General features: G+C 54.2%; 1 pseudogene; it reads left to right on the forward strand.

Moving 5' to 3' along the window:
- The first annotated feature begins 17,981 nt into the window (after positions 1–17,981).
- Positions 17,982–20,647, forward strand: LOC129783065 (acrosin-like; annotated as a pseudogene).
- The last annotated feature ends 1,736 nt before the right edge of the window (positions 20,648–22,383 follow it).

A 22,383-nucleotide genomic window follows, 5' to 3' on the forward strand; every position in this document is an offset into this window, starting at 1 on the left:
TTGGAGACCTGTACTAGCCTAGGCAGGCAGGCAGGCAGGCGAGCAGGCACCACGGTTTGGAGACCTGTACTCGCCCAGGCAGGCAGGCAGGCGAGCATCCGCCACGCTTTGGAGACGTGTGCTCACCCAGTCAGGCAGGCAGGAAGGCAGGCAGGCGAGCAGCCGCAATGGTTTGGAGGTGTACTCGCCCAGGCAGGCAGGCAGGCAGGAAGGCAGGCGAGCAGGCAGGACAGTTTGGAGATGTGTACTCGCCCAGGCAGGCAGGCAGGCAGGCATTTGAGCAGGCGCCACGGTTTGGAGACGTATACTCGCCCAGGCAGGCAGGCAGGCAGGCGAGCAGCCGAAACGGTTTGGAGACGTATACTTGCCTAGGCAGGCAGGCAGGCAGGCGAGCAGCTGCCACGGTTTCAGAGGTGTACTTGCCGAGGCAGGCAGGCAGGCAGGTGAGCAGGCAGGACGGTTTGGAGATGTGTACTCGCCCACATAGGCAGGCAGGAAGGCAGGCCAGCAGCCGCGATGGTTTGGAGATGTGTACTCGCCCAGGCAGGCAGGCAGGCAGGCAGACGAGCAGCCGCCATGCTTTAAAGAGGTGCACTCACCCTGGCAGGCAGGTGAGCAGCCGCCACGGTTTGGAGAGGTGCACTCACCCAGGAAGGCAGTCAGGCAGGCGTGCAGCTGCCACAGTTTGGAGACGTGTACTCGCCCAGGCAGGCAGGCAGGCAGGTGAGCAGCCTCCACGGTTTGCAGAAGTGTACTCGCCCAGGTAGGCAGGCAGGCAGGCGAAAAGGTGCAACCGTTTGGAGATGTGTAGTCGCCTAGGCAGGCAGGAAGGCAGGCGAGCATCCGCGACACTTTGGAGATGTGTACTCTCCCAGGCAGGCAGGCAGGCGAGCAGCTGACACGCTTTGCAGAGGTGTACGCGCCCAGGCAGGCAGGCAGGCAGGCGAGCAGGCAGGATGGTTTGGAGATCTGTACCCGCGCAGGCAGGCAGGCAGGCAGGCAGGCGAGCAGCCTCCACGGTTTGGAGACGTGTACTCGCCCAGGCAGGAAGGCGAATATCTGCCAAGGTTTGGAGACATGTACTCGCCCAGGCAGGCAGGCAGGCAGGCGAGCAGCCACCACGGTTTGCAGAGGTGTACTTGCCTAGGCATGAAGGCAGGGAGGCGAGCAGCCGCCACGGTTTAGAGACGTGTAGTCGCCCAGGCAGGCAGGCAGGCAGGCGAGCAGCCACCACGGCTTGCAGAGGTGTACTTGCCTAAGCATGAAGGCAGGGAGGCGAGCACCCGCCACGGTTTAGAGACGTATACTCGCCTAGGCAGGCAGGGAGGCAGGCGAGCATCTGCGACGGTTTGGAGACGTGTACTCGCCCAGGCAGGCAGGCAGGCAGGCGAGCAGCCGCCACACTTTGGAGACGTGTACTCGCCCAGGCATGCAGGCAGGGAGGCAGGCGAGCAGTTGCCACGCTTTGGAGACTTGTGCTCACCCAGGCAGGCAGGGAGGCGAGAAGCCGCCACGCTTTGGAGAGGTGTACTCGCCCATGCAGGCAGGCAGGCGAGCAGTTGCCACGCTTTGGAGACTTGTACTCACCCAGGAAGGCAGGCAGGCAGGCAGGCGAGCAGCCGTGACGGTTTGGAGATGTGTATTCGCCCAGGTAGGCAGGTAGGCAGGCGAGCAGGCAGGACGGTTTGGAGATGTGTACTCGCCCAGGCAGGCGGGCAGGTAGGCGAGCAGCCGCCAAGGTTTGCAGAGGTGTACTTGCCTAGGAAGGCAGGCAGGCGGGCGAGTCGCTGCCACGGTTTGGAGATGTGTGCTCGCCCAGGCAGGCAGGCAGGCAAGCGAAAAGGTGCGACCGTTTGGAGACATGTACTCGCCTAGGCAGGCAGGCAGGCAGGCAGGTGAGCAGCCGCGACGGTTTGGAGACGTGTACTCGCCCAGGCAGGCAGGCAGGTAGGCAGACAGGCAGGCGAGGAGCTGCCACGCTTCGGAAAGGTGTACTCGCCCAGGTAGACAGGAAGGCAGGTGAAAAGGTGCGACCGTTTGGAGACGTGTACTCACCCAGGCAGGCAGGTGAGCAGGCAGGCAGGCAGGCGAGCAGCCGCCACGGTTTGGAGACGTGTACTTGCCCAGTCAAGGAGGCAGGCAGGCGAGCAGGCAGGATGGTTTGGAGATCTGTACCTGCGCAGGCAGGCAGGCAGGCAGGCGAGCAGCCTCCACGGTTTGGAGACATGTACTCGCCCAGGCAGGAAGGCGAATATCTGCCAAGGTTTGGAGACATGTACTCGCCCAGGCAGGCAGGCAGGCAGGCGAGCAGCCACCACGGTTTGCAGAGGTGTACTTGCCTAGGCATGAAGGCAGGGAGGCGAGCAGCCGCCACTGTTTAGAGACGTGTACTCGCCCAGGCAGGCAGGCAGGCGAGCAGCCGCAACGGTTAGGAGACGTGTACTCGCCCAGGCAGGCAGGAAGGCAGGCGAGCAGCCACCACGTTTTGGAGACATGTACTAGCCCAGGCAGGCAGGCAGGCAGGAAGGCAGGCGAGCAGCAGCCATGGTTTGGAGACGTGTAATCGCCAAGGCATGTAGGCAGGCAGGCGAGCAGCCACCACGGTTTGGAAACGTGTGCTCATCCAGGCAAGAAGCAGGGAGGCAGGCAAGCAACCACCACGGTTTGGAGACGTGTACTCACCCAGGCAGTCAGGCAGGAAGGATAGCAGCCGCTATTATTTGGAGAGATTTACTATACCAGGCAGGCAGGCAAGCAGGCAGGCAAGCAGCCGTCACGCTTTGGAGACATGTACTCACCCAGAAAGGCAGGCAGGCAGGCAGGCGAGCAGTCGCGATGGTATGGAGAGCTGTACTCGCCCAGGCAGGCAGGCAGGCAGGCGAGCAGGCAGGACGGTTTGGAGATGTGTACTCGCCCAGGCAAACAGGCAGGCAGGTGAGCAGCCGCTATTGTTTGGAGACATGTACAAGCCCAGTCAGGCAGGCAGGCAGGCGAGCATCTGCCACGCTTTGGAGAGGTGTACTCGCCCAGGTAGGCAGGCAGGCAGGCAAGCAGCTGCCATGGTTTGGAGACCTGTACTCACCCAGGCAGGCAGGCAGGCAGGCAGGCGAGCATCTGCCATGCTTTGGAGGCTTGTACTCGCCCAGGTAGGCAGGTGAACAGCCGCCACAGTTTGGAGACGTGTACTCGCCCAGGCAGGCAGGAAGGCAGGCAGGCGAGCAGCCGCCACGGTTTGGAAACGTGTACTCGCCCAGGCGGGCAGGCAGGTGAGCAGCCGCCACGGTTTGGAAACGTGTACTCGCCCAGGCAGGTAGGCAGGCAGGCGAGCAGCCGCCACGGTTTGAAAAGGTGTACTCGCCCAGGCAGACAGGCAGGCAGGCGAGCAGCCGCCACGGTTTGGAGATGTGTACTCACCCAGGCAGGCAGGCAGGCAGTCGAGCAGCCGCCACAGTTTGAAAAGGTGTACTCACCCAGGCAGGCAGGAAAGCAGTCGAGCAGCCGCCACGGTTTGAAAAGGTGTACTCGCCCAGGCAGGCAGGAGGCAGGCGAGCAGTCTCCCACGGTTTGGAGATGTGTACTCACCCAGGCAGGCAGGCGAGTATCCGCCACGGTTTGAAAAGGTGTACTCGCCTAGGCAGGAAGTCAGGCAGGCAGACGAGCAGCCGCCACGCTTTGGAGAGGTGTACTCACCCAGGCAGTCAGGGACGAAGGCTTGCGATCAGACACGACTGTTTGGAGAGGTGTACTCGCCCAGGCAGGCAGGCAGGCAGTCGAGCAGGCAGGACGGTTTGGAGATGTGTACTCTCCCAGGCAGGCAGGCAGGCAGGCAGGCAGGCAGACGAGCAGCCGCCATGCTTTAAAGACGTGTACACGCCCAGGCAGGCAGGCAGGCAGGCGAGCAGCTGCCACGGATTTGAAGACGTGTACTCGCCCAGGCAGGCAGGCAGGAAGCAGGCAGGCGGGAAACCGCAATGGTTTGCAGAGGTGTACTAGCCTAAGCAGGCAGGTAGGCAGGCAGGCAGGTGAGCATCCGCCACGCTTTGGAGAGGTTTACGCACCCTGGTAGGCAGGCCGGCCGGCTAAAATGTACGACCATTTGGAGACGTGTACTCGCCTAGCCAGGCAGGCAGGCAGGCGAGCAGCCACCACGGTTTGGAGACGTGTACTCGACTGGGCAGGAAGGCAGGAAGGTGAGCAGCCACCACGGTTTACAGAGGTGTACTCACCCAGGCAGGCAGGCAGGCAGGCAGGCAGGCGAGCAGCTGCCACGGTTTGGGAACGTGGACTCGCTCAGGCAGGCAGGCAGGCAGGCGAGCAGGTAGGACGGTTTGGAGATGTGTATTTGCCCAGTCAGGCAGGCCGGTAGGCAGGCGAGCAGCTGCAATGGTTTTGAGACGTGTACTCGCCCAGGCAAGCAAGCAGGCGAGCAGCCGCAACACTTTTGAGACGTGTACTCGCCCAGGCAGGCAGGCAGGCAGGAAGGCGAGCAGCTGCCATGGTTTGGAGATGTGTACTTGCCTAGGCAAGGAGGTAGGCAGGCGAGCAGCAGCCAAGATTTGCAGAGGTGTACTTGCCTAGGCATGCAGGCAGGCAGGCGAGCAGCCGCCACGGTTTAAAGACATAGACTCGCCCAGGCAGGCAGACAGGCAGGCAGGCAGGCGAGCAGCTGCCACGGTTTGCAGAGGTGTACTTGCCTAGGCAGGCAGGCAGGCAGGCGAGGAGCCGCCACGGTTTGGAGACGTGTACTCGCCTAGGCAGGCAGGAAGGCAGGCAGGGGAGCAGCTGCGATGGTTTGGAGAGGTGTACTCGCCCAGGCAGGCAGGCAGGCAGGCACGTGAGCAGCCACGACGGTTTGGTGAGTTGTACTCACCCAGGCAGGCAGGCAGGCAGGCGAGCAGCCACCACGGTTTGCAGAGGTGTACTCGCCCAGGGAGACAGGCAGGCAGGCAGGCGAGCAGCCGCCATGCTATGGAGACGTGTACTCACCCAGGCAGGTAGGCTGGCAGGCAGGCGAGCAGCCGCAACAGTTTAGAGAGGTGTACTCGCCCAGGCAGGCAGGCAGGCAGGCAAGCATCTGCGACGGTTTGGCAACGTGTACTCGCCTAGGCAGGCAGGAAGGCGAGCAGCCGCCACACTTTGGACACGTGTACTCGCCCAGGCATGCAGGCAGGGAGGCAGGCGAGCAGTTGCCACGCTTTGGAGACTTGTACTCACCCAGGCAGGCAGGGAGGCGAGAAGCCGCCACGCTTTGGAGAGGTGTACTCGCCCAGGCAGGCAGGCAGGCGAGCAGTTGCCACGCTTTGGAGACTTGTACTCACCCAGGAAGGCAGTCAGGCAGGCAGGCGAGCAGCCGTGATGGTTTGGAGATGTGTATTTGCCCAGGTAGGCAGGTAGGAAGGCGAGCAGGCAGGATGGTTTGGAGATGTGTACTCGCCCAGGCAGGCGGGCAGGTAGGCGAGCAGCCGCCAAGGTTTGCAGAGGTGTACTTGCCTAGGAAGGCAGGCAGGTGGGCGAGTCGCTGCCACGGTTTGGAGATGTGTGCTCGCCCAGGCAGGCAGGCAGGCAGGAGAAAAGGTGCGACCGTTTGGAGACATGTACTCGCCTAGGCAGGCAGGCAGGCAGGCAGGCGAGCAGCCGCGACGGTTTGGAGATGTGTACTCGCCCAGGCCGGCAGGCAGGTAGGCAGGCAGGCAGGCGAGGAGCTGCCACGCTTCGGAAAGGTGTACTCGCCCAGGTAGACAGGAAGGCAGGTGAAAAGGTGCGACTGTTTGGAGACGTGTACTCACCCAGGCAGGCAGGCAGGCAGGCAGGCGAGCAGCCGCCACGGTTTGGAGAAGTGTACTCGCCCAGTCAAGCAGGCAGGCAGGTGAGCAGGCAGGATGGTTTGGAGATCTGTACCTGCGCAGGCAGGCAGGCAGGCAGGCGAGCAGCTGCCACGGTTTGGAGACGTGTACTTGCCCAGGCAGGCAGGCAGGCAGGCAGGCGAGCAGCCACCACGGCTTGCAGAGGTGTACTTGCCTAGGCATGAAGGCAGGGAGGCGAGCACCCGCCACGGTTTAGAGACGTGTACTCGCCTAGGCAGGCAGGCAGGCAGGCGAGCATCTGCGACGGTTTGGAGATGTGTACTCGCCCAGGCAGGCAGGCAGGCAGGCGAGCAGCTGCCACGGTTTGGAGACGTGTACTTGCCCAGGCAGGCAGGAGAGAAGCTGCCATCCTTTGGAGACGTGTAATCACCCAGGCAGGCAGGCAGGCAGGCAGGCGAGCAGGCAGGATGGTTTGGAGATGTGTACTCGCCTATGCAGGCAGGTGAATAGCTGCCAAGGTTTAGAGACGTATACTCACTCAGGCAGGCAGGCAGGTAGGCAGGCAGGAAGGCGACGAGCCGCCACGCTTTGGAAAGTTGTACTCACCCAGGTAGACAGGCTGGAAGGCGAAAAGGTGAGACCGTTTGGAGACCTGTACTAGCCTAGGCAGGCAGGCAGGCAGGCGAGCAGGCACCACGGTTTGGAGACCTGTACTCGCCCAGGCAGGCAGGCAGGCGAGCATCCGCCACGCTTTGGAGACGTGTGCTCACCCAGTCAGGCAGGCAGGAAGGCAGGCAGGCGAGCAGCCGCAATGGTTTGGAGGTGTACTCGCCCAGGCAGGCAGGCAGGCAGGAAGGCAGGCGAGCAGGCAGGACAGTTTGGAGATGTGTACTCGCCCAGGCAGGCAGGCAGGCAGGCATTTGAGCAGGCGCCACGGTTTGGAGACGTATACTCGCCCAGGCAGGCAGGCAGGCAGGCGAGCAGCCGAAACGGTTTGGAGACGTATACTTGCCTAGGCAGGCAGGCAGGCAGGCGAGCAGCTGCCACGGTTTCAGAGGTGTACTTGCCGAGGCAGGCAGGCAGGCAGGTGAGCAGGCAGGACGGTTTGGAGATGTGTACTCGCCCACATAGGCAGGCAGGAAGGCAGGCCAGCAGCCGCGATGGTTTGGAGATGTGTACTCGCCCAGGCAGGCAGGCAGGCAGGCAGACGAGCAGCCGCCATGCTTTAAAGAGGTGCACTCACCCTGGCAGGCAGGCGAGCAGCCGCCACGGTTTGGAGAGGTGCACTCACCCAGGAAGGCAGTCAGGCAGGCGTGCAGCTGCCACAGTTTGGAGACGTGTACTCGCCCAGGCAGGCAGGCAGGCAGGTGAGCAGCCTCCACGGTTTGCAGAAGTGTACTCGCCCAGGTAGGCAGGCAGGCAGGCGAAAAGGTGCAACCGTTTGGAGATGTGTAGTCGCCTAGGCAGGCAGGAAGGCAGGCGAGCATCCGCGACACTTTGGAGATGTGTACTCTCCCAGGCAGGCAGGCAGGCGAGCAGCTGACACGCTTTGCAGAGGTGTACGCGCCCAGGCAGGCAGGCAGGCAGGCGAGCAGGCAGGATGGTTTGGAGATCTGTACCCGCGCAGGCAGGCAGGCAGGCAGGCAGGCGAGCAGCCTCCACGGTTTGGAGACGTGTACTCGCCCAGGCAGGAAGGCGAATATCTGCCAAGGTTTGGAGACATGTACTCGCCCAGGCAGGCAGGCAGGCAGGCGAGCAGCCACCACGGTTTGCAGAGGTGTACTTGCCTAGGCATGAAGGCAGGGAGGCGAGCAGCCGCCACGGTTTAGAGACGTGTAGTCGCCCAGGCAGGCAGGCAGGCAGGCGAGCAGCCACCACGGCTTGCAGAGGTGTACTTGCCTAAGCATGAAGGCAGGGAGGCGAGCACCCGCCACGGTTTAGAGACGTATACTCGCCTAGGCAGGCAGGGAGGCAGGCGAGCATCTGCGACGGTTTGGAGACGTGTACTCGCCCAGGCAGGCAGGCAGGCAGGCGAGCAGCCGCCACACTTTGGAGACGTGTACTCGCCCAGGCATGCAGGCAGGGAGGCAGGCGAGCAGTTGCCACGCTTTGGAGACTTGTGCTCACCCAGGCAGGCAGGGAGGCGAGAAGCCGCCACGCTTTGGAGAGGTGTACTCGCCCATGCAGGCAGGCAGGCGAGCAGTTGCCACGCTTTGGAGACTTGTACTCACCCAGGAAGGCAGGCAGGCAGGCAGGCGAGCAGCCGTGACGGTTTGGAGATGTGTATTCGCCCAGGTAGGCAGGTAGGCAGGCGAGCAGGCAGGACGGTTTGGAGATGTGTACTCGCCCAGGCAGGCGGGCAGGTAGGCGAGCAGCCGCCAAGGTTTGCAGAGGTGTACTTGCCTAGGAAGGCAGGCAGGCGGGCGAGTCGCTGCCACGGTTTGGAGATGTGTGCTCGCCCAGGCAGGCAGGCAGGCAGGAGAAAAGGTGCGACCGTTTGGAGACATGTACTCGCCTAGGCAGGCAGGCAGGCAGGCAGGTGAGCAGCCGCGACGGTTTGGAGACGTGTACTCGCCCAGGCAGGCAGGCAGGTAGGCAGACAGGCAGGCGAGGAGCTGCCACGCTTCGGAAAGGTGTACTCGCCCAGGTAGACAGGAAGGCAGGTGAAAAGGTGCGACCGTTTGGAGACGTGTACTCACCCAGGCAGGCAGGTGAGCAGGCAGGCAGGCAGGCGAGCAGCCGCCACGGTTTGGAGACGTGTACTTGCCCAGTCAAGGAGGCAGGCAGGCGAGCAGGCAGGATGGTTTGGAGATCTGTACCTGCGCAGGCAGGCAGGCAGGCAGGCGAGCAGCCTCCACGGTTTGGAGACATGTACTCGCCCAGGCAGGAAGGCGAATATCTGCCAAGGTTTGGAGACATGTACTCGCCCAGGCAGGCAGGCAGGCAGGCGAGCAGCCACCACGGTTTGCAGAGGTGTACTTGCCTAGGCATGAAGGCAGGGAGGCGAGCAGCCGCCACTGTTTAGAGACGTGTACTCGCCCAGGCAGGCAGGCAGGCGAGCAGCCGCCACTCTTTGGAGACATGTACTCGCCCAGGCAGGCAGGCAGTGAGGCAGGCAAGCAGCCACCACGGTTTGGAGATGTGTACTTGCCCAGGCAGGCAGGCAGGAGAGAAGCTGCCATGCTTTGGAGATGTGAAATCACCCAGGCAGGCAGGGAGGCAGGCAGGCAGGTAGGCGAGCAGCCGCGATGGTTTGGAGAGGCGTAATCGCCCAGGCAGGCAGGCAGGCAGGCGAGCAGGCAGGACAGTTTGGAGATGTGTACTCGCCCAGGCAGGCAGGCAGGCAGGCATTTGAGCAGGCGCCACGGTTTGGAGACGTATACTCGCCCAGGCAGGCAGGCAGGCAGGCAGGCGAGCAGCCGAAACGGTTTGGAGACGTACACTTGCCTAGGCAGGCAGGCAGGCAGGCGAGCAGCTGCCACGGTTTCAGAGGTGTACTTGCCGAGGCAGGCAGGCAGGCAGGTGAGTAGGCAGGACGGTTTGGAGATGTGTACTCGCCCACATAGGCAGGCAGGAAGGCAGGCGAGCAGCCGCGATGGTTTGGAGATGTGTACTCGCCCAGGCAGGCAGGCAGGCAGGCAGACGAGCAGCCGCCATGCTTTAAAGAGGTGCACTCGCCCAGGCAGGCAGGCAGGCAGGCGAGCAGCCGCCACGGTTTGGAGAGGTGCACTCACCCAGGAAGGCAGTCAGGCAGGCGAGCAGCTGCCACAGTTTGGAGACGTGTACTCGCCCAGGCAGGCAGGCAGGCAGGTGAGCAGCCTCCACGGTTTTCAGAGGTGTACTCGCCCAGGCAGGCAGGTAGGCAGGCAAGCGAGGATCCTCCACGCTTTGGAGAGGTGTACGCGCCCAGGCAGGCAGGGAGGCAGGCAAGCAGCCGCCATGGTTTGGAGACGTGTACTCGCCCAGGCAGGCAGGCAGGCAGGTGAGCAGCCGCCACGGTTTGCAGAGGTGTACTCGCCCAGGTAGGCAGGCAGGCAGGCGAAAAGTTGCAACCGTTTGGAGATGTGTAGTCGCCTAGGCAGGCAGGCAGGCAGGAAGGCAGGCGAGCATCCGCGAGATGGTTTGGAGACGTGTACTCGCCCAGGCAGGCAGGCAGGGAGGCAGGCAAGCAGCCGCCATGGTTTGGAGATGTGCACTCGCCCAGGCCGGCAGGCAGGCAAGCAGCCGCCACGCTTTGGAGACGTGTACTCACCCAGGCAGGCAAGAAGGCAGGTGAGCAGCCACCACGCTTTGGAGAGGTGTACGCGCCCAGGCAGGCAGGCAGGTAGGATAGCAGCCGCTATTGTTTGTAGAGATGTACTCGCCCAGGCAGGCAGGCAAACAGCTGCCATGGTTTGGAGACGTGTACTCGCCCAGGCAGGCAGGCAGGCAGGTAGGCAGGGCGAGCAGCCTCAACAGTTTAGAGACCTGTACCCGCCGAGGTAGTCAGGCAGAAAGGCAGGCAGGCAGGGCGAGCAGATGCGACTGTTTAGACACCTGTGGGCGCCAAGGCAGGCAGGCAGGCAGGCAGGAAGGCAGGGCGAACAGCTGCGACTGTTTAGAGACCTGTATGCGCTGAGGCAGGCAGGCATGAAGGCAGGCAGGGCGAGCAGCCGCGACTGTCTAGAGACCTGTACTCGCCAAGGCAGGCAGGGAGGCAGGCAGGGCGAGAAGCTGCGGTGGTTTAGATATCTGTACTCGCTGAGGCAGGCAGGCAGGCAGGCAGGCAGGCAGGGCGAGCAGCTGTGACGGTTTAGAGACCTGTACTTCACCCAGACAGGCAGGCAGGCAGGCAGGCAGGGCGAGCAGCCTCGACGGTCTAGAGACCTATACTTGCCCGGGCAGGCAGGGCGAGCATCTGCGACGTTTAGAGACCTGTATGCGCCGAGGCAGGCAGGCAGGCAGGCAGGCAGGGTGAGCAGCCATGACGGTTAAGAGACTTGTACGCTTCGAGGCAGGCAGGGAGGCAGGCAGGGCGAGAAGCTGCGACGGTTTAGAGAACTGTACTCGCCCAGGCAGAAAGGCAGGCAGGCAGGCAGGCAGGGCGAGCAGCCGCGATGGTTTAGACACCTGTGCGCGCCGAGGCAGGCAGGCAGGCAGGCAGGCAGGGCGAGCAGCCGCCACGGTTTAGAGACCTGTACGTGCCGAGGCAGGCAGGCAGGCAGGGCAAGCAGGCAGGGCGAGCAGCCGCCACGGTTTAGAGACCTGTACGTGCCGAGGCAGGCAGGCAGGCAGGGCAAGCAGGCAGGGCGAGCATCCGCGACGGTTTAGAGACCTGTACTCGCCCAGGCAGGCACGCAGGCAGGCAGGGTGAGCAGCCGCGACGGTTTAGAGACCTGTCCGTGTCGAGGCTAGCAGACAGGCAGGCCGGGCGATCAGCAGTGATGGTTTAGAGACCTGTACTCGCTCAGGCAGGCAGGCAGGCAGGCAGGGCGAGCAGCCGCGACGGTTGAGAGACCTGTCCGCGCCAAGGTAGGCAGGCAGGATGAGCAGCCGCGACGGTTTAGAGACCTGTACGCGCCGAGGCAGGCAGGCAGGTAGGCAGGGTGAGCAGCCGCGATGGTTTAGAGACCTTAAAAATTTTAAGAAAATTTAGAAACTGGGATCCCATATGTCTGCAGAGGAAAAAAGTATATTGAGGATGTTTCAGCATATTTTGCAAAAAACAGAAGTTGTGTATGACAAAAGTAATCTGAGACTGTTGGTAGCCTGGTTAAAGAGCTAAGGCACCCCAGCTACCTTAACATGAATATTTGATATTAAAATGTTGGCGTCAGCAGCAGAGCAAATTTGGGAAAAGGCATCTCGAGGAGATTTAACTGCTACTCAAATTATGACTACTTGAAGATTAGTGTTTGAGACTTTGAAAGAGATGCGTGCAGAAAAACAGCTTGCAGCTATTGCTAAGGAGGCTTGGTCAGAGACTGAGAAGGGGCAGGAAGCCACTGTAACAAATCAATATGTTGCTCAGCAGATGGAACCGAATGAGAGCACAGCTGAGGCTGCAACTGAGCATGTTTCTGATGAACTAGCAGGAGCGGAGTTAGTGGACTCAGATGATGATAGTCAAGATGAAAATTTGTTAAATTTATGGTTGGAGGATTTGCAATTAAAAAAGGGACACTTGAGAGTAAGGCAGAAGCAACTGGTGCGGCATAGTGCTAATAAGGAAAGTAGTATTGATAATGAAAATTATATCGGGAGACAGATTAAAGATGGGTGGAGGAGAGTGCACTTAGAAAGTATGAAAGAGGGAATGCACACGTTTCCCGTAATATTACAAGATAGACACCCAGGCCAATATCAGCCGTTTCACTGGGAAATGATTAAGGAACTATAGAAAACGGTTATGCAGAATGGACTATATTCTCCTTTTACACAAACTTTATTAGAGAATGTGATGATGGGTCTGCAGCTAGTGACTCTGTTAGAATGGATCTGTGACAAAGTGCTGGACTTTCCACCTGATGACACTTTGCAAATTCCTGCCAGGCAAGCGGTCGGTCAGCAGACGATTGTATGATGCTGCCGCAGAGGGGGACTCCACGTCAGGAATGCATTTAGCATCTTGGTGGCAAATTCTGACTACTCTTTGCCAAGTGTGGACTAATTCTACTAACAGTGCTGCACCAGGGGAGGCTGTAAATTCCACCGACAGCGCAACTCTTCTCAACACACTGTCAATGATGGCAACTCCATCCACACTTCTTCTGCCCTCAAAGCTCCTGTCACTGATTGCAGCAACCCTCACAGCACAGGACCAAGCACGAGAACAGAACAACTCGGGCAATGATTCCATTGACACTGATAAACCTTTTGATCCAGGTCCTATAGAGCCGGAAAAGGGAGCTAGACCTTTTTCCTCCCACCACCACTCCCACCCCTCCCCCCGCAATGCATTGACTGTATTTTTGGGGAGGGTGAAAGGGGGTCTGAGGGACTGGTGGCAGGAATGCAAGTGGGAAGCGCTTAAGCAAGGGGATTTGGGAGTCGCTATGGCATGTTCAGTATTTTGTCAGACAAATCAACCTCCAGAGTGGCAGCCTGTGCAATATGAGGCTGCTGAAGAGTTAAGCAAAGCAGTGCAAGAAGGGAGGATTCATAATACATGTGCTATGTCCCTTCTTGAAGTGATGGCAGAGCCTTATACACTCACACTGCATGATTGGAAGTCATTGCTTTGTATAGTACTAACTCTGATGCAGTCTATGATGTGGTTATCTGATTTTTGTGAGCTATGTGTAGTGGCCTTGATTGAAAACCTTAATCGGGGAATTGCTGTTAACTATGAGCAGTTGGCTGGAGAAAATAATTGTGCCGATTCTGTGACTCAAGCAGGGTATCCCAGGGACAACTATTTGCAAATGAAGGAGATGGCTATTAAGGCAGTCCGGATGCGGGAGTCTTGCCACAGTCTTGCAGGGTCCTAGAGAGTCACTAACTTTAATACTAACTTGATTGATCAGCTTCAGAATATTTTGCAACAACAAGTCGAGCATGAGGAAGCTCAAGGGTTGCTTTTAAAACAACTAGCTATGATAATGCCAATGAAAATTGTAAACGTGCAATTTTCACAATCGCAACCCCAACATCTGTCAAATGATTATAACGCAGAACTCACAGCAGACTGTAACTCAGGTTGAGTTCTGGATGCAGCATAACACATTTTTTTTTGCTTCTCTAATCTCTTCTGTAAGAATAGTACACGCTCTTAACTTGCTTAGTAAATTAGGCTGCTAGCTTGCTAAACAAAGTAATACTATAAATATTATTTTTTTTCTGGCTTATTAACAGATGGTGATTCTGGCTGTCATATGTTGCTACAGAACCGAGTTGTTATTGATTTTTATTATTAGCACAGGGACATGAGTGTGAAGACTTTGATAGGATTTGTTACGTGAATCTGAGTGACCACTCTGAATCAATCCACAAAAGCATACAAAACTTAAAAGCCTTAAACAAAGATCTGCAGCAGAGCCAGGGGCGGGATGCCTTTGGTCTCTTCTCACGGCTGGGAAACTTTGGGCCGTGGATCAAAAGTATTACAGGATTTATTACAATTATCTTAACCACCTTATTGATGTTTGCCTTATATCTCCCATGTCTTTTTTCCTGTATTCAGTGTTTAGTTGATCGTAACATAAATCAGGTCATGGTCACCCAGCTACACACATATAACCTTTGCCTTGTCGCAATTAACAATCAAAAAAGAGGAGGATAGAGAATGTCTGAAGAGAGATATAGGAGACGAAGATGGAGAATATTTGACCTAACAAGAGATGAGAGAACAGCTAGGTATTGTGAAGGAGAGTAGGAAAGATGAACATGGTTCTGTAGTGATAAATAGGTGTCTGCATGCTTGTAGTGATATATAGCTATGTAACTGCTTGAATGGTTTCTGCCCTGAGCCTGGTGGTGCATACAGCTACGGTTTGTGTCCGGGCTCAGAGATGTAAATAGGGGCTTCTCTGTTATGGTAAAAGTGTTTCTCTTTGCATAAAAAAGATATAAATATGGGCTTCTCTGTTACAGTAAAGTGTCTCTGGTTTCACAAGAAAAAAAAAGGTGACTAAGCTATAAATACTGTATACTATTATCTTTCCTTTTTTTTAAGCAACTTTTTTATTTCCCTGTTTGTGTATAGTTATATATCTATATCTATAAAAAACAACAACCAACACAAAGCAACCAGAACATTTTGAGAAACTTCTATAGTTAACTTCTACATTTAATTCCAGTAACAATCTAAAGGTGTCCGTTCAGCTGTTTGTTTAATTCTAAGTTTTCATTGTATGCTTTCAGGTTCTTTAAAAAGCAGTAATAACAGTTGAACAATTATTTAAAGTAAAACTTTGTTCTACACAATTTCCACTTCCATGCTTTAGAATGGAGGCACAGTGGAACACTCGCCCAAGTGCAAGATTTCAAGAGCTTTTAAGTAGGTTTTATCTTTTTTTTTTAGGATAGAAAATGTTTCTTAACAGCTTATATATAGAATTTACAAGTTAAACACAATTTCTCATGCTCATTTATTTGATTAGAAGTTTCTGATAAAATATTTTCATAAAATTTCCATAGCTTATTGCATGTTCTTATAAATAATCATAAACCTATAAGTTGACCTCTGTATGAAATGCGCTGATAACAAAAGTTTTGCATTTTGTGAACCTGATTGAAATGTACAAATGTACACGTAAAATAAGGCTAAAACTGGTAATTAAGTGATGATAAAAAAAAAAGGAATGAACAGTCCATAACGTGTTAAAGCAACCTTTTGGAAAAAAAAAACCACAAAAAAAAAACAAAAAGGGGAAATTGTACAGAATGGAGACAGTGGGTTGTTTTAACATTGATAATGTGCAGCTGTGGCCTTGCTTTGACTATGTGCAGCTGTGATCCTGCAGCAAAGAGGTAAATAACTTTGAGGGAGTATGAGAAGAAACCTGGGTGAGACAGAAAGAAAGGAGGAATGTGATCTCACCTCTAGAAGATAAGGAAACAGCATGAACAGTAGAGAGTAGCCTATAGTGAACAGCACTAAGGAATGTGTTGTATGAACCTTTCGGACCATTCAGAGGAGATGCACAGTCAGTTACAAAAATTGAAGGACATGTCAAAGGACTTATAGCATGAACTATTGAGAATTTGGTTGAGGAATCTTTTTAAGTCATGGGGAATCACTGGATGGCCGCAGGAGCTTATAGTATGCGGAGGAATGTTGTTATTGGTAATTGTAGCTATATTGATGGTTGTTCCCTGTATGTTGAATTGTATAAGATCTGTGATTCAAAAGCAGTTTAACCTGTACTATATGTTGTTTCTGTTTAAAATAAATAAGGGGGAATTGTAGAGATCTTTATAGCAGGTGCTGGAGGCCATGATGCCTGTGAAGGGCCTTGAAGGCTAAAAGAAGAAAGAGAATAAGATAAGGTTGGCTGGACGTCCAGAAGACAAACGGGATATGAAGCGAGGCTGGAGCGGATGTGCGATGCCATGTCGGCAGCTGGCTGAGAACATGAAACTTGCAGAGATAAGAAAGAAAATAGGAAAAACAAATGTAACAAGTTCAGTGTGTTTGGAACTTAGTAATTAACCAATTATATGTAGCCAAGAAGTGTGTGAACAGTATTGATTAACCAATGATATTTTAGTATGTTGCGTGTGATCAAAAAAAGAGATTATATAAGTGTAGATTTTGGACTAATAAAGGGTCTTCTGGTCAAATTCAGGAGTCCATGCCTCAGTCTCCTCACCGCATCGCCAGAATGGACTGTCAGGCAAGAAGGACCTTTACGTTTGAATTGACATTGAGAATCATAAAGTTGTAGGTTATGTCTCTCGCAATATAATCAGGCAGCACAAAAGTTAATGCAGATAGAGATGAAAACTGAATTCTAAAGTTAATGCAAGGGTTTGGTAAGATGGTTATGGTAAGAGGCACGAACTTCAAGTCATTTTTCAAAAAAAAAAGCAACCTTGAGTCCAGTTTGTTTGGGTCCCAGTGCTGGTGCCTATGAAGTCGTGCTACACCTCAAGGGCCTTCAGAGCATGTCTTCCACTTTCAGACAGAGCCTGCCTGCTCATCCTAGGGACCAGGTTGCTCACTTAGCTGTGTGCCTTACGTCTATCCACACAAGCCAGGATGGCAGCAGGCAGCTCCTGCACCTTTCACAAGCTTTGAGGCTGCCATTCTTCAAGCCACTGCCCTCTACCCTCCAGGGACCTAACCCTGCTCAGCAAATGCAATGCACATAGCTGGCTTCTGTGGCTGGGCATACTATAAGATGAGGCTGATACGGGATTTACCAAAGCCGTGGGCAATGATGGCATGTGGAGCTTTAGAGCAGGAGCATCCTTCTCTGTCTAGAGCTTCAAATTGCATATCCTTGGCCACGTGTACCAGGTGCCACAACTGCCTTTGTCAGCATTGGTCCAGAACAGCAATCTAACTCACAGACAGCAAGGACACAAAGCCTGCCAGAGGGTGTTGTTGTGGCTGATATAGCCAGTGTGGACTGTGCTGCACCTGTGTTTTGCTGTGCTTTGTGGAGAAAGGTTAAAACTGCTTGGGTATGCTTGGCTTGTTTGGCTTGCACATCACTGCTTATTGGCTGTGGCCGTAAAAGGATTAGCTCTTCAACACCCAGACACGCATGTTACCGAAATCTTGGAATGAAGAACTTATCAACACCAATGTGATGCAGATAAGCAGACACTTCTTTATTGACAGCCAGGTGCGTGAGTGAGTCCTCTCACGATCAACGCACACCAAGCTTCAAAATCATACACCATATATAGAACCTATTCATCATATTCATTAAGTATCCATGCATAATCATAGTATTTCCCAGAAATCATTAGCATACTCTCCTCCCATATATGATTCTGCACAGTAAAAATTAGAAAGGTCCAGAAATGGGTCTGGGGTACAATTTGGGTAGGTGGTATATGAGTCGGTGGTCGCGATCTCCCCCTGCTGGAATTACCTTTTACTAAAGTTCACGGTTTCTTGGCAGGTAACTACAAGTTGTTCCAGTCGACTCTCCCCAGTTCCCATTAATTCTATATTCTGACATTTCAATACACTTTCTACATACAGAAGACTAGTCAAATACAAAGAAACCTTTCAAACCCTAAATTTATTACCTAAGTTTTAAACAATGATTCTAGCCCATTCTTCTGGCCTTGGTACAGGGCTGTACAAAGGATTTAATAGCAGCTTTTGCTGTGCAACTACAAGTTTCATTAAAATATATTTCTTATTCCAAATTATTTTATAAAATCAAATAAAGTCAATTAATTCTAACTTATTAGCAGATCTGTAACACGCGTATACTGCCTGTAGTAGTTAGGTTCTCTGGTAAATGTTTATTGGGAAGGACCTGGCAGCAAATTGCTGCAGAGAGCAGGGCGGCACTGAACATCCTAAAGAAGCTGTGATGCCACGTTTGCTTTTTTCCTGTGAGCAGTTAGCAGGCAGAGCTCAGAGCCAGTGCTGCCTGCCATGGGGCCTGCACATGCTCATCCCACAAGTAGCACATTCAGCAGGGCTCTGTTTGGGGTGCCTGATCCCAGCTTCTGCCTCCCCTCCTGCTTGAAACCCCTCATGTTGCCCCCCCCCTCCCCCAAGAGACCACTATGCCCTGCACCTGGAACCAGCAACTCTGTGACATCAGCCCCGGGGCCAAGGGCACCCTAGGCAACATGACTACTGTGGGTACTACATCAGCATCTGCACTGGTGGTGACAAGTCCTCTTTCTTGCAGCTGCCCTGTGTCACTGGCAGTGATGGGTTTGTTCTGCCTCATCCTGCTGGCCATGTGCTGTCCTGCACATGGCACATGGGACAGCTGTGGGTAAATGGCCCGAGGCTCTGGGAGGGAGCTTGAGCAACCCTTATGGGGTTCACTGGAGGGTGTCTGCATATCCCCCATGACCACATCACAGGTTGCCAAACACTGTGTGGGAGGCTCAGTTCCTTGCCAGTATGCAGGCTGTTGGCGCAATTCATCTACTGGGCTAAAGTAGAAATGAGGGGATGACGGATGCATGCCCCACAGGGTTCCCCAGACCTGTTGGCCACGCAACACCTTGTGGGGAGGGAAGATGGCTGACCTTCAGCCAGAATGGTGCAAGTCATTGAGCAGGACAGTAATGAGTTTCTGTTTACAGAGGGACCTGTGGGCTCCAGCCCATAGCTTTTCACTACAGCATGTTGTGCATCATGAGTGGCACAGCTGCCCAGCCAGGGGCCTGGCCCTGGATCATCAGCATCCAGGATCCTTGGCAAATTGGCACAGGTCATATATGTGGAGGGTCCTTCATCAGCCCACAGTGGTTCCTCACAGCAGCCCACTGCTTCATCGAGTCCAGGTAAGGTAGACCAGGGAATGGGGATATCCCCACAACACTAGCAGGTGCCCTGTCTGCAGCATTACATGCTACTCCCATCCTGTTTCCTTGCAGTACACCCAATGCCTGGGCACTCCAGAGCCCAGCTGAGACACTGCTCATAGAAGGCTGGACTCATGCCACAAGCCTCCAGCTTGACATTCCTTGAGCCTAAGGCATGCTAGAGCAGTCACACACTCCCTAGTGCTGCTTTCCTCTCTCCCTTGTGAAGCAGAAGGCAGAACTGCTGGGCTACTGAAGCACATGGCTCTGCTCCCTCTGACCCCTCTCTCCATCTGCCTTCCAGGCACATCATGATGTGGCACATGGTGATTGGTGCCACCCAGTTGATTCAGCTGGGGTCTGAGGCCCAGATGCGCAACATCAAGCAACTATTTGTTCACAAATGCTACAGTAATATCACGCAGAGGAATGACATTGTGTTGCTGGAACTGGACCAGCCTGTCCAGTGCAATGACTATGTACAGTTTGCCTGTGTGTCCAAAGCCTCACTGAGAGTGTCAGAGCTGACAGCCTGCTACATCAGGGGCTGAGGTTCCAGGGCTGCAAGATGTGAGTTCCCAAAAAGTACTTGTGTCCTGAGTGCAAGCTTGGCACACTTGGGGAGACAGGTTGCACTTCCTGACAGCAGAGGCGAAGGCCAGAGTCAGGCTGTGGGATTATATGCCTCTGGAGAGATGGGCTTGACCCATTTACCCAGAGCAAGGCAGAAGGGAGACACCAGTACAACGCCTCTCAAGATGCAAAGCCAAACCCAGGGGAAGGGGTTCATCCAGACAGGGGAGAAGAACTGGCAAAGAGCATCTGGGTGTTAATTCCTTTCTGTGCTCACAGCTGGAGGATCAGCATATGTGCTGCAGGAGGCCAAGGTCTGCCTCATTGATGTCAACATCTGTAACAGCGGCGAGTGGTACAGAGGGGACATCCACACCCGCAACATGTGTGCTGGCTGTCCACAGTGTGATATTGACACCTGCCAGGTAGGAGCATGCTACAAGTAAAGCCCCAGCAGCACAGACAGCCCTGCTACAACCACCCAAACATACCCTGGCACATGCTTTTCCTGGCTAGTCACCCTCCCACTTGCAGATCCCCACTGCTGTTGGGACTTACCTCCCCTTCCCCATCAGCAGGCCCTTGCCCAGTGCCCCTCCTGTCCCTCTTGTCCCAGAGGCCTGGGACTCTGCCCAGAAAGCCCATCTAGTGCTCTTGGAAGCCCATGGCTCCAGATCCCAAGCCTGGAACATCTGTCTTCCACACATCCAGGATCACCGTGCAAAGATGAGAGCGAGCCCTACCTTACAGGCCCACAACCCCTTCCCAGAAAAAAGTTCTACAGAGCCTTTTTTTGCAGTGCATACAGCTCTGGCAGGTGCTGTGAGAGAGGAGGAGCCAGCCAGAGTGCTAATGGTGGCCACCCAACAACCCCTTCATCCTCTCTTCGCTGCTGCAGGGTGACAGCAGTGTTCCTCTTGTGTGCGAAGATAACAGTGCTGACTATTCCTGGCTTGTTGGTGTGAGCAGCTGAGGAAAAGTTGTGCGAGAGAAAGGCAGCCTGGAGTCTACACCTCCACTCAGCACTCAGATCACACAACTGGATCCTAGTTCAGATGGGACTGCACCCAGCAGTAAGGGCTACTCCAACAGCACAGGCATAGAGTCATTTTGTCACCACCTCAACCCCTGTTCAGATACCAAGGCCAATACCAACACAATCAGGCAGGCTTAGCTCTTGCCCGTTTCCAGTCCAGAAGCTGGTGGAATCCTTTACTCGGGTGCAGGAGCTCCTGCAGGTTCTAAGGGGAAAAAAAGGTTGGAGCAGCAGGATGAACAGGATCCAGGACAGGCTGCAGTGTACCACCACCATTTCCTTCTGGGGCAATGCCTGCTGATGCAAAGGCAGCCTCGGTGTCAAAGGCCTGCTCTGTCCTGTCCACGCCCCTCTGAATGCACACAAATGCTCAAGTTGACTTAGTTCTTGATATAAAGTTTTTCAGTTTTCACAGCCAACTATGCTTCAGTCCAATTCAGTCTGCTGTGCAAGGCAAAGACTTCCACACCTAGCACCTGCAAAATGAGGCAGGCTGCAGGCAGACAAGTCAGGCACAAAGGGAAAGAGTCTCTGAAAAGGGCTGAAATTCTGCCTGTTCAGGGAGGAGGGAGAGGGTACACTGGAAGAAGGGAACACAGGTCATTGGGGGCTAGAGGTCTTGGGTAAAGCAGTTTGAAACACAGAATGTCTTAGGCTGGCTCCTGATGGGATCCTTGTGCACTTTTATACAATGCACTAGTGAACTTGAAACTGGACTCTCATGACCCAGGAAACATGGATCTAGAAAGATCCAAGGTTTGCACCAATGACTGGGTAAGGAGCTTGACTTCAAGCCCTAGTTTCATACTGTTATTTGAGGAATATATGAACATGCTGTGCTTATGAATCTAGGGAGTGAAGGTGTGTTTATGTTTCACTAGTAAACATGCAATCCTGATCATCTGGCAATGCAGAAAAAGACTGGACTGCATTCATATTTATGTAAGCAGTGGTTACATCTACATGGGTGCTTGTAAAGGTATTGCTTTGTCTATGTCAATCTGTTTTGCCCTTCACATTAATTGTGTAAGTCTCTCTGTGTGTTTGTGTGTCTGGCTCTTTGGAATGCAGCAACACACACCTAAGAACAGCGGCTGCCACATCCATCAGGCTGGGATAGGACAAGCCTCCCAGGTGTCCACCTCATTCAGCTCTACCGGACCTGAAAGGAGAAATCCCCCTGTGTTCAGAAGTCTACTGGATCTGGCTTCTCCATGACAGAATGGGGAAGGAAACCCAAAGAAACTGAAGCAGTGATCACAGGGGTGGACAGGGAGGCAGCAGAGTCTATGTTGTCTAAAATCCTGATTTATTGAACTCTCATTTAGTGCTAAACTCTGTTTAGTGTTTCACAAAATATTGAACTCTGACTTAGTGCTAAACTCTGATTTAGTGTTTAGCTATATGTTAAACATTTATGTGCTTAACACATAGTGTAGGTCAAGCTGACCCTCTAGAGTTGTCAAAATTGATGAAAGAAGGGACTTCTAATTAAGGGATTCAGCCTTTGGAAGGACGAGAGACAAAGAACAGAAGGTGAAAAAAACACTGTTATCTAAGAAAGAAGCCTTCAGGTGAGGAAGCTTGTGGCCACAGAAGACAAGCTGATAAGGAGTTGCAACCTATGAAATTCAGACTGTGCTTTGAAAAAAAAAAAAAAAGCATGCTGAAGAAGGGAAACTGCCATTGAAGCCATTAGACAGGAGCAGGACTGGGCGTAGGCCAGGTAGTTTCTCCTTTCTGAGGGCCTTGATCCCTACTGTGTATATGGGATAACACTGCCTCACTCACACCCTCCGTCTCAAAGAGAACAAAACCCAAAAGACAAAAACTATCTATCGGCTCAGGGGGAGCACACATCCAGTGTTGTAACACCTTTGTGTTGTAGCTAAACTGATAAAAAAGTCTTGCTTATTGAAGTTACTCATACAAAAAGCCTACATGACTGCAAGGGTATAAAATCTCGACTGTGAGAGCGCTCGATGGAGCTCCCTTTCTGCTGGCCTGAGATTCCCAAGCATTGTCACACTGCGCTTT

Source organism: Falco peregrinus, chromosome W (assembly GCF_023634155.1).
Source record: "Falco peregrinus isolate bFalPer1 chromosome W, bFalPer1.pri, whole genome shotgun sequence".
Classification (NCBI taxonomy): domain Eukaryota; kingdom Metazoa; phylum Chordata; class Aves; order Falconiformes; family Falconidae; genus Falco; species Falco peregrinus.